This window comes from Electrona antarctica (genome assembly GCF_951216825.1).
Source record: "Electrona antarctica genome assembly, contig: scaffold_182, whole genome shotgun sequence".
Lineage (NCBI taxonomy): Eukaryota > Metazoa > Chordata > Actinopteri > Myctophiformes > Myctophidae > Electrona > Electrona antarctica.
This window is the reverse complement of record NW_027638489.1, coordinates 262,695-273,263: the sequence shown is the minus strand read 5'-3', so window position 1 is coordinate 273,263 and position 10,569 is coordinate 262,695.

Here is a 10,569-nt window from a genome sequence, read left to right as displayed (position 1 = left end):
CACACACACACACACACACACACTTCTGGATAAAATGGACCTGATTTCTGGATCAAATTACCTGATTCTGGATCAAAGTACCTGATTCTGGATCAAAGTACCTGATTCTGGATCAAAGTACCATATCTTTACTCGACTACATCTTGCATAGAAAAATCACACCTGGGTGAACTGAGCGGGGCATTCGTTATAGTTACTAAGGTGTATTATGGTGTACTGTGCCCTGTACTGTACTTTCATTATTTTTGGAAAACAATATTTGAGAAATGACAGAGTTACCGTGTGTGGGGGTCCCCGGGGGGTCCCCGGAACATCCAGACCCCCGGTTAGAGGAATGACAGAGTTACCGTGTGGGGGTCCCGGAACATCCAGACCCCCGGGTAGAGGAATGACAGAGTTACCGTGTTGCAGCTTTCCGTGCTCGGACAGACACAGGGACAAGTATACGCATGCACGCACGCACGCACGCACGCACGCACGCACGCACGCACGCACGCACGCACGCACGCACGCACGCACGCACGCACGCACGCACTCAGTACTGCTGTACAGGGCCGAGACATGGGCCCTCACAGTGGAGTCAGTACTGCTGTACGGGGCCGAGACATGGACCCTCACAGTGGAGTCAGTACTGCTGTATGGGGCCGAGACATGGACCCTCACAGTGGAGTCAGTACTGCTGTATGGGGCCGAGACATGGACCCTCACAGTGGAGTCAGTACTGCTGTATGGGGCCGAGACATGGACCCTCACAGTGGAGTCAGTACTGCTGTATGGGGCCGAGACATGGACCCTCACAGTGGAGTCAGTACTGCTGTACGGGGCCGAGACATGGACCCTCACAGTGGAGTCAGTACTGCTGTATGGGGCCGAGTCATGGACCCTCACAGTGGAGTCAGTACTGCTGTATGGGGCTGAGACATGGACCCTAACAGTGGAGTCAGTGCTGCTGTATGGGGCCGAGACATGGACCCTCACAGTGGAGTCAGTACTGCTGTATGGGGCCGAGACATGGACCCTCACAGTGGAGTCAGTACTGCTGTATGGGGCCGAGACATGGACCCTCACAGTGGAGTCAGTACTGCTGTATGGGGCCGAGACATGGACCCTCACAGTGGAGTCAGTGCTGCTGTATGGGGCCGAGACATGGACCCTCACAGTGGAGTCAGTACTGCTGTATGGGGCTGAGACATGGACCCTCACAGTGGAGTCAGTACTGCTGTATGGGGCCGAGACATGGACCCTCACAGTGGAGTCAGTACTGCTGTATGGGGCCGAGACATGGACCCTCACAGTGGGAGTCAGTACTGCTGTATGGGGCCGAGACATGGACCCTCACAGTGGAGTCAGTACTGCTGTATGGGGCCGAGACATGGACCCTCACAGTGGAGTCAGTACTGCTGTATGGGGCCGAGACATGGACCCTCACAGTGGAGTCAGTACTGCTGTATGGGGCCGAGTCATGGACCCTCACAGTGGAGTCAGTACTGCTGTATGGGGCCGAGACATGGACCCTCACAGTGGAGTCAGTACTGCTGTATGGGGCCGAGACATGGACCCTCACAGTGGAGTCAGTACTGCTGTACGGGGCCGAGACATGGACCCTCACAGTGGAGTCAGTACTGCTGTATGGGGCCGAGACATGGACCCTCACAGTGGAGTCAGTACTGCTGTATGGGGCCGAGACATGGACCCTCACAGTGGAGTCAGTACTGCTGTATGGGGCCGAGACATGGACCCTCACAGTGGAGTCAGTGCTGCTGTATGGGGCCGAGACATGGACCCTCACAGTGGAGTCAGTACTGCTGTATGGGGCCGAGACATGGACCCGGGCCGAGACATGGACCCTCACAGTGGGGTCAGTACTGCTGTATGGGGCCGAGACATGGACCCTCACAGTGGAGTCAGTACTGCTGTATGGGGCTGAGACATGGACCCTAACAGTGGAGTCAGTACTGCTGTATGGGGCCGAGACATGGACCCTCACAGTGGAGTCAGTACTGCTGTATGGGGCCGAGACATGGACCCTCACAGTGGAGTCAGTACTGCTGTATGGGGCCGAGACATGGGCCCTCACAGTGGAGTCAGTACTGCTGTATGGGGCCGAGACATGGACCCTCACAGTGGAGTCAGTGCTGCTGTATGGGGCCGAGACATGGACCCTCACAGTGGAGTCAGTACTGCTGTACGGGGCCGAGACATGGACCCTCACAGTGGAGTCAGTGCTGCTGTATGGGGCCGAGACATGGACCCTCACAGTGGGGTCAGTACTGCTGTATGGGGCCGAGACATGGACCCTCGAGCGCAGAGGGAGTCCCTTATTATCCTCGCGGCGTGACAGCTTGGCTGACAACACTGCAGAGCTCAAGAACCAAAGTCAAAGTCAAAGTCATACGATTTGTCACACACGTTACCGCAGTGAAATTTGTTCTCCGCATTTGACCCATCTCTTGGAGCGGTTGAGCCACAGCCAAGGAGCGGTGAGCTGCAGCGTGCGCCACGCTCGAGAATCATTTCATTAGTAGATTTGACCCCCAATCCAACCCTTTGATGCTGAGTGCCAAGCAGGGAGGCATTGGGTCCCATTTTTACAGTCTTTGGTATGACCCGGCCGGGGGATCGAACCCCCGACCTCCCAGTTTCAGGGCGGACACTCTAACCACAAGGCCAATGTCTGGTCCTGATGTTGGATAGGAGAGTGTGGAGGGCAGCGATCCAGGAATCCTGAGTTGGTGTTGGCTAGACCTCACTCTCGCAGCAACAAACTAATTGTATTTTATTTTGAACTACATGACTACAGAGATCGTGTGTAGCGATTTGCGTGAGATTTGGATACAATCTGAAGGAGTGATATAAAAAAAAGTGTTTTACATATAAGTCGGCCTCCTGGTGGCGCTATAAAGAGCAGATGTGAGAAATGCAGGTCAGAGGTTTTTCCATGGCCTCTAGGGAGGTTTTACACAGATCGGTGCAGTTATAGGTGAAAACACGAATGGGCCAGTTATAGCGCCACCATGAGGCTCATGTGAAAACATTCAAGTGTCATTTCTTCCTCGGCCTAGTGGGAATGTGCACGCTCAAATCGCACTCTGCGTTCATGATTACAGGCATTTTGTTCAAAACAGACCAATCCTGCAAACTTCGGAAGGCAATCTTCGCCAATGGCGATGGAATATGGGGAAGCGGACAGGTCCGTGTTGATCACATGACATTGGAGATGGTGTGTACCGAGTTGCGTGATGTATGGATACAATGTGTACGAGTAATATAAAGAAATGTGTTTCGCAAAAGTCGGCCTCATGGTGGCGCTATAACAGGCCGTTGTGGACAAATTGGGGCAGAGGTTGGTCGTTGGCATCCAGGGAGTGTGTGTAAAAAGTTTGGCATGGATGGGGTTAACGGTGCCGGAGATTAGCTGGTAGTATTAAACTCAAAGCTCTGTTTACATGTTTATTGTACGGTTTTATATTGATTGTTTTGTTCCACTTTTGCTTTGGCAATGTAAAAGTATGTTTTCTCATGCCAATAAAGCTCAATTGAATTGAATTGAATTGAATTGAATTGAATTGAATTGAATTGAATTGAATTGAATTGAATTGAATTGAATTGAATTGAATTGAATGGCTGGGACGGACAGCCTATAGTCTCTCCTCATGCCTTCGGCCTGGTGGAGACAATTAGAGCATTTACCACTGTCTGCCCCTGTAGCCTGATACCCCCCCTTCCCGTGTGTGTGTGTGTGTGTGTGTGTGTGTGTGTGTGTGTGTGTGTGTGTGTGTGTGTGTGTGTGTGTGTGTGTGTGTGTGTGTCTGTGTCTGTGTCTGTGTGTGTGTGTGTGTGTGTGTGTGTGTGTGTGTGTGTGTGTGTGTGCATGCGTGCGTGCGTGCGTGCGCAAGCGAGAAAAGAGAGAGAGAGTCCTCGTGTCGTCAAATGTGCAGCGCGTGGACAGCTGTTACCGGTAGGCGCGTGACACTGCGCATCGCAACGCACGCACACACACTCGCACGCACACACGTACGCACGCACGCACGCACACACATCACACCTGTGCAAAGACCGGACACACGCGCACACTCGCTCGCGCACGCACGTCACGCACGCACGCACGCACGCACGCACACACACCACACACACACACGGATAATAAGGGGACTCCCTCTGCGCTCTCTCTCTCCTCTCTCTCTCTCTCTCTCTCTCTCTCTCAGACAGAGTGAGGTGGATCGTCATCAGTGTGAAGTGCTCCGCGTCGGACTATAAAACTCCTTGAGAGAGAGAGAGGAGAGAGAGACTGAGAGAGAGAGAGAGAGAGAGAGAGAGAGAGAGAGACAGAGAGAGACAGAGAGAGAGAGAGAGAGAGAGAGAGAGAGAGAGAGAGAGAGAGGAGAGACAGAGAGAGAGAGAGAGAGAGAGAGAGAGAGAGCTTGGTTTAACGGGTTCCCAGGTCTCAGACACAGAGGTGAGTTTGCTGTTTAATGACTCATTGTGTTTATTTACACTGTTGTGAGGACTTCAATCCTTTATGATGAATTCCTGGTCTGTTCTTTGGCTATACTAGAAGTGTCTGTTTGTACGTCTCTAAATGTTATGATGAACAAGGTGGACCCTCTTGTAAACCAGTGTAATGCTTTATGGTGTCGTCCACTCACAGTTAACAGTCTTTGTATTGAGTTTGTGCTTGAAATGTACTGTAATTCTGCAAACTGTTAATAAATATTTAAATCAGTCAATCAATCAATCAATTGAAAATGGCAGATCTACAAGCCAACAATGCGTCGCGTTGCAACGCATTGTGGGCTTGTACATCGGCTATTTTCAAAATCAATCAATCAATCTTCAATTAATACAGACAGTCAGTTATAGATCTAATTAATACAGACGGTCAGTTATAGATCTAATTAATACAGACGGTCAGTTATAGATCTAATTAATACAGACGGTCAGTTAGTCAGTTATAGATCTAATTAATACAGACGGTCAGTTATAGATCTAATTAATACAGACGGTCAGTTATAGATCTAATTAATACAGACAGTCAGTTATAGATCTAATTAATACAGACGGTCAGTTATAGATCTAATTAATACAGACGGTCAGTTATAGATCTAATTAATACAGACGGTCAGTTATAGATCTAATTAATACAGACGGTCAGTTATAGATCTAATTAATACAGACGGTCAGTTATAGATCTAATTAATACAGACGGTCAGTTATAGATCTAATTAATACAGACGGTCAGTTATAGATCTAATTAATACAGACGGTCAGTTATAGATCTAATTAATACAGACGGTCAGTTACTGAGATCTAATGATCTCAGTAAGTGTTACTGAGTAGTTGTAAGTGTTACTGAGATCTAATTATTTTCGTTAACTTTCGTTAAAGTGTCAGTTGTAAAGTTGTACAGTGTCAGTAGTAAAGTGTCAGTTGTAAAGTGTCAGTTGTAAAGTGTCAGTAGTAAAGCTGTAAAGCGTCAGTAGTAAAGCTGTAAAGTGTCAGTTGTAAAGTGTCAGTAGTAAAGCTGTAAAGTGTCAGTAGTAAAGCTGTAAAGTGTCAGTAGTAAAGTGTCAGTAGTAAAGTGTCCTAGTAGTAAAGTGTCAGTAGTAAAGCTGTAAAGTTTCAGTAGTAAAGTGTCAGTAGTAAAGTGTCAGTAGTAAAGCTGTAAAGTGTCAGTAGTAAAGTTTCAGTAGTAAAGTGTCAGTAGTAAAGTTGTAAAGTTGTCAGTAGTGTTGTAAAGTGTCAGTAGTAAAGTGTCAGTAGTAAAGTTGTAAAGTGTCAGTAGTAAAGTGTCAGTAGTAAAGTTGTAAAGTGTCAGTAGTAAAGTGTCAGTAGTAAAGTGTCAGTAGTAAAGCTGTAAAGTGTCAGTAGTAAAGTGTCAGTAGTAAAGTGTCAGTAGTAAAGTGTCAGTAGTAAAGCTGTAAAGTGTCAGTAGTAAAGTGTCAGTAGTAAAGTGTCAGTAGTAAAGTGTCAGTAGTAAAGTGTCAGTAGTAAAGTGTCAGTAGTAAAGTGTCAGTAGTAAAGCTGTAAAGTGTCAGTAGTAAAGTGTCAGTAGTAAAGTGTCAGTAGTAAAGTGTCAGTTGTAAAGCTGTAAAGTGTCAGTTGTAAAGCTGTAAAGTGTCAGTTGTAAAGCTGTAAAGTGTCAGTTGTAAAGCTGTAAAGTGTCAGTTGTAAAGCTGTAAAGTGTCAGTTGTAAAGCTGTAAAATGTCAGTTGTAAAGCTGTAAAGTGTCAGTTGTAAAGCTGTAAAGTGTCAGTTGTAAAGCTGTAAAGTGTCAGTTGTAAAGCTGTAAAGTGTCAGTAGTAAAGCTGTAAAGTGTCAGTAGTAAAGTTGTAAAGTGTCAGTAGTAAAGCTGTAAAGTGTCAGTTGTAAAGTGTCAGTAGTAAAGTGTCAGTTGTAAAGCTGTAAAGTGTCAGTTGTAAAGTGTCAGTAGTAAAGCTGTAAAGTGTCAGTAGTAAAGTGTCAGTAGTAAAGCTGTAAAGTGTCAGTAGTAAAGTGTCAGTAGTAAAGCTGTAAAGTGTCAGTAGTAAAGTGTCAGTAGTAAAGTGTCAGTAGTAAAGTGTCAGTAGTAAAGCTGTAAAGTGTCAGTTGTAAAGTGTCAGTAGTAAAGTTGTAAAGTGTCAGTTGTAAAGTGTCAGTAGTAAAGTGTCAGTAGTAAAGCTGTAAAGTGTCAGTTGTAAAGTGTCAGTAGTAAAGTGTCAGTAGTAAAGTTGTAAAGTGTCAGTTGTAAAGTGTCAGTAGTAAAGTGTCAGTAGTAAAGCTGTAAAGTGTCAGTTGTAAAGTGTCAGTAGTAAAGTGTCAGTAGTAAAGTGTCAGTAGTAAAGTGTCAGTTGTAAAGTGTCAGTAGTAAAGTGTCAATAGTAAAGTGTCAGTGGTAAAGTTGTAAAGTGTCAGTAGTAAAGTGTCAGTAGTAAAGTGTCAGTAGTAAAGTGTCAGTAGTGAAGCTGTAAAGTGTCAGTAGTAAAGCTGTAAAGTGTCAGTTGTAAAGTGTCAGTAGTGAAGCTGTAAAGTGTCAGTAGTAAAGCTGTAAAGTGTCAGTTGTAAAGTGTCAGTAGTAAAGCTGTAAAGTGTCAGTAGTAAAGCTGTAAAGTGTCAGTAGTAAAGTGTCAGTAGTAAAGCTGTAAAGTGTCAGTAGTAAAGTGTCAGTAGTAAAGTTGTAAAGTGTCAGTAGTAAAGTGTCAGTAGTAAAGCTGTAAAGTGTCAGTTGTAAAGTGTCAGTTGTAAAGTGTCAGTAGTAAAGTTGTAAAGTGTCAGTAGTAAAGTGTCAGTAGTAAAGCTGTAAAGTGTCAGTTGTAAAGTGTCAGTAGTAAAGTGTCAGTTGTAAAGTGTCAGTTGTAAAGTGTCAGTTGTAAAGCTGTAAATTGTCAGTTGTAAAGTGTCAGTTGTAAAGTGTCAGTAGTAAAGTGTCAGTTGTAAAGTGTCAGTTGTAAAGTGTCAGTAGTAAAGCTGTAAAGTGTCAGTTGTAAAGTGTCAGTTGTAAAGTGTCAGTAGTAAAGTGTCAGTTGTAAAGCTGTAAAGTGTGTCAGTTGTAAAGTGTCAGTAGTAAAGCTGTAAAGTGTGTCAGTTGTAAAGTGTCAGTAGTAAAGCTGTAAAGTGTGTCAGTTGTAAAGTGTCAGTAGTAAAGCTGTAAAGTGTCAGTAGTAAAGTGTCAGTTGTAAAGTGTCAGTTGTAAAGCTGTAAAGTGTGTCAGTTGTAAAGTGTCAGTAGTAAAGCTGTAAAGTGTCAGTAGTAAAGTGTCAGTTGTAAAGTGTCAGTTGTAAAGCTGTAAAGTGTCAGTAGTAAAGTGTCAGTTGTAAAGTGTCAGTTGTAAAGCTGTAAAGTGTCAGTAGTAAAGTGTCAGTTGTAAAGTGTCAGTAGTAAAGTGTCAGTTGTAAAGTGTCAGTTGTAAAGCTGTAAAGTGTCACTAGTAAAGTGTCAGTTGTAAAGTGTCAGTTGTAAAGCTGTAAAGTGTCAGTAGTAAAGTGTCAGTTGTAAAGTGTCATTTGCAAAGTGTCAGTTGTAAAGCTGTAAAGTGTCAGTAGTAAAGTGTCATTTGCAAAGTGTCAGTAGTAAAGCTGTAAAGTGTCAGTAGTAAAGCTGTAAAGTGTCAGTAGTAAAGCTGTAAAGTGTCAGTTGTAAAGCTGTAAAGTGTCAGTAGTAAAGCTGTAAAGTGTCAGTAGTAAAGCTGTAAAGTGTCAGTAGTAAAGCTGTAAAGTGTCAGTTGTAAAGCTGTAAAGTGTCAGTTGTAAAGCTGTAAAGTGTCAGTTGTAAAGCTGTAAAGTGTCAGTTGTAAAGCTGTAAAGTGTCAGTTGTAAAGCTGTAAAGTGTCAGTTGTAAAGCTGTAAAATGTCAGTTGTAAAGCTGTAAAGTGTCAGTTGTAAAGCTGTAAAGTGTCAGTTGTAAAGCTGTAAAGTGTCAGTTGTAAAGCTGTAAAGTGTCAGTAGTAAAGCTGTAAAGTGTCAGTAGTAAAGTTGTAAAGTGTCAGTAGTAAAGCTGTAAAGTGTCAGTTGTAAAGTGTCAGTAGTAAAGTGTCAGTTGTAAAGCTGTAAAGTGTCAGTTGTAAAGTGTCAGTAGTAAAGCTGTAAAGTGTCAGTAGTAAAGTGTCAGTAGTAAAGCTGTAAAGTGTCAGTAGTAAAGTGTCAGTAGTAAAGTGTCAGTAGTAAAGTGTCAGTAGTAAAGTGTCAGTAGTAAAGTGTCAGTAGTAAAGCTGTAAAGTGTCAGTAGTAAAGTGTCAGTAGTAAAGTGTCAGTAGTAAAGTGTCAGTTGTAAAGCTGTAAAGTGTCAGTTGTAAAGCTGTAAAGTGTCAGTTGTAAAGCTGTAAAGTGTCAGTTGTAAAGCTGTAAAGTGTCAGTTGTAAAGCTGTAAAGTGTCAGTTGTAAAGCTGTAAAATGTCAGTTGTAAAGCTGTAAAGTGTCAGTTGTAAAGCTGTAAAGTGTCAGTTGTAAAGCTGTAAAGTGTCAGTTGTAAAGCTGTAAAGTGTCAGTAGTAAAGCTGTAAAGTGTCAGTAGTAAAGTTGTAAAGTGTCAGTAGTAAAGCTGTAAAGTGTCAGTTGTAAAGTGTCAGTAGTAAAGTGTCAGTTGTAAAGCTGTAAAGTGTCAGTTGTAAAGTGTCAGTAGTAAAGCTGTAAAGTGTCAGTAGTAAAGTGTCAGTAGTAAAGCTGTAAAGTGTCAGTAGTAAAGTGTCAGTAGTAAAGCTGTAAAGTGTCAGTAGTAAAGTGTCAGTAGTAAAGTGTCAGTAGTAAAGTGTCAGTAGTAAAGCTGTAAAGTGTCAGTTGTAAAGTGTCAGTAGTAAAGTTGTAAAGTGTCAGTTGTAAAGTGTCAGTAGTAAAGTGTCAGTAGTAAAGCTGTAAAGTGTCAGTTGTAAAGTGTCAGTAGTAAAGTGTCAGTAGTAAAGTTGTAAAGTGTCAGTTGTAAAGTGTCAGTAGTAAAGTGTCAGTAGTAAAGCTGTAAAGTGTCAGTTGTAAAGTGTCAGTAGTAAAGTGTCAGTAGTAAAGTAGTAAAGTGTCAGTTGTAAAGTGTCAGTAGTAAAGTGTCAATAGTAAAGTGTCAGTGGTAAAGTTGTAAAGTGTCAGTAGTAAAGTGTCAGTAGTAAAGTGTCAGTAGTAAAGTGTCAGTAGTGAAGCTGTAAAGTGTCAGTAGTAAAGCTGTAAAGTGTCAGTTGTAAAGTGTCAGTAGTGAAGCTGTAAAGTGTCAGTAGTAAAGCTGTAAAGTGTCAGTTGTAAAGTGTCAGTAGTAAAGCTGTAAAGTGTCAGTAGTAAAGCTGTAAAGTGTCAGTAGTAAAGTGTCAGTAGTAAAGCTGTAAAGTGTCAGTAGTAAAGTGTCAGTAGTAAAGTTGTAAAGTGTCAGTAGTAAAGTGTCAGTAGTAAAGCTGTAAAGTGTCAGTTGTAAAGTGTCAGTTGTAAAGTGTCAGTAGTAAAGTTGTAAAGTGTCAGTAGTAAAGTGTCAGTAGTAAAGCTGTAAAGTGTCAGTTGTAAAGTGTCAGTAGTAAAGTGTCAGTTGTAAAGTGTCAGTTGTAAAGTGTCAGTTGTAAAGCTGTAAATTGTCAGTTGTAAAGTGTCAGTTGTAAAGTGTCAGTAGTAAAGTGTCAGTTGTAAAGTGTCAGTTGTAAAGTGTCAGTAGTAAAGCTGTAAAGTGTCAGTTGTAAAGTGTCAGTTGTAAAGTGTCAGTAGTAAAGTGTCAGTTGTAAAGCTGTAAAGTGTGTCAGTTGTAAAGTGTCAGTAGTAAAGCTGTAAAGTGTGTCAGTTGTAAAGTGTCAGTAGTAAAGCTGTAAAGTGTGTCAGTTGTAAAGTGTCAGTAGTAAAGCTGTAAAGTGTCAGTAGTAAAGTGTCAGTTGTAAAGTGTCAGTTGTAAAGCTGTAAAGTGTGTCAGTTGTAAAGTGTCAGTAGTAAAGCTGTAAAGTGTCAGTAGTAAAGTGTCAGTTGTAAAGTGTCAGTTGTAAAGCTGTAAAGTGTCAGTAGTAAAGTGTCAGTTGTAAAGTGTCAGTTGTAAAGCTGTAAAGTGTCAGTAGTAAAGTGTCAGTTGTAAAGTGTCAGTAGTAAAGTGTCAGTTGTAAAGTGTCAGTTGTAAAGCTGTAAAGTGTCACTAGTAAAGTGTC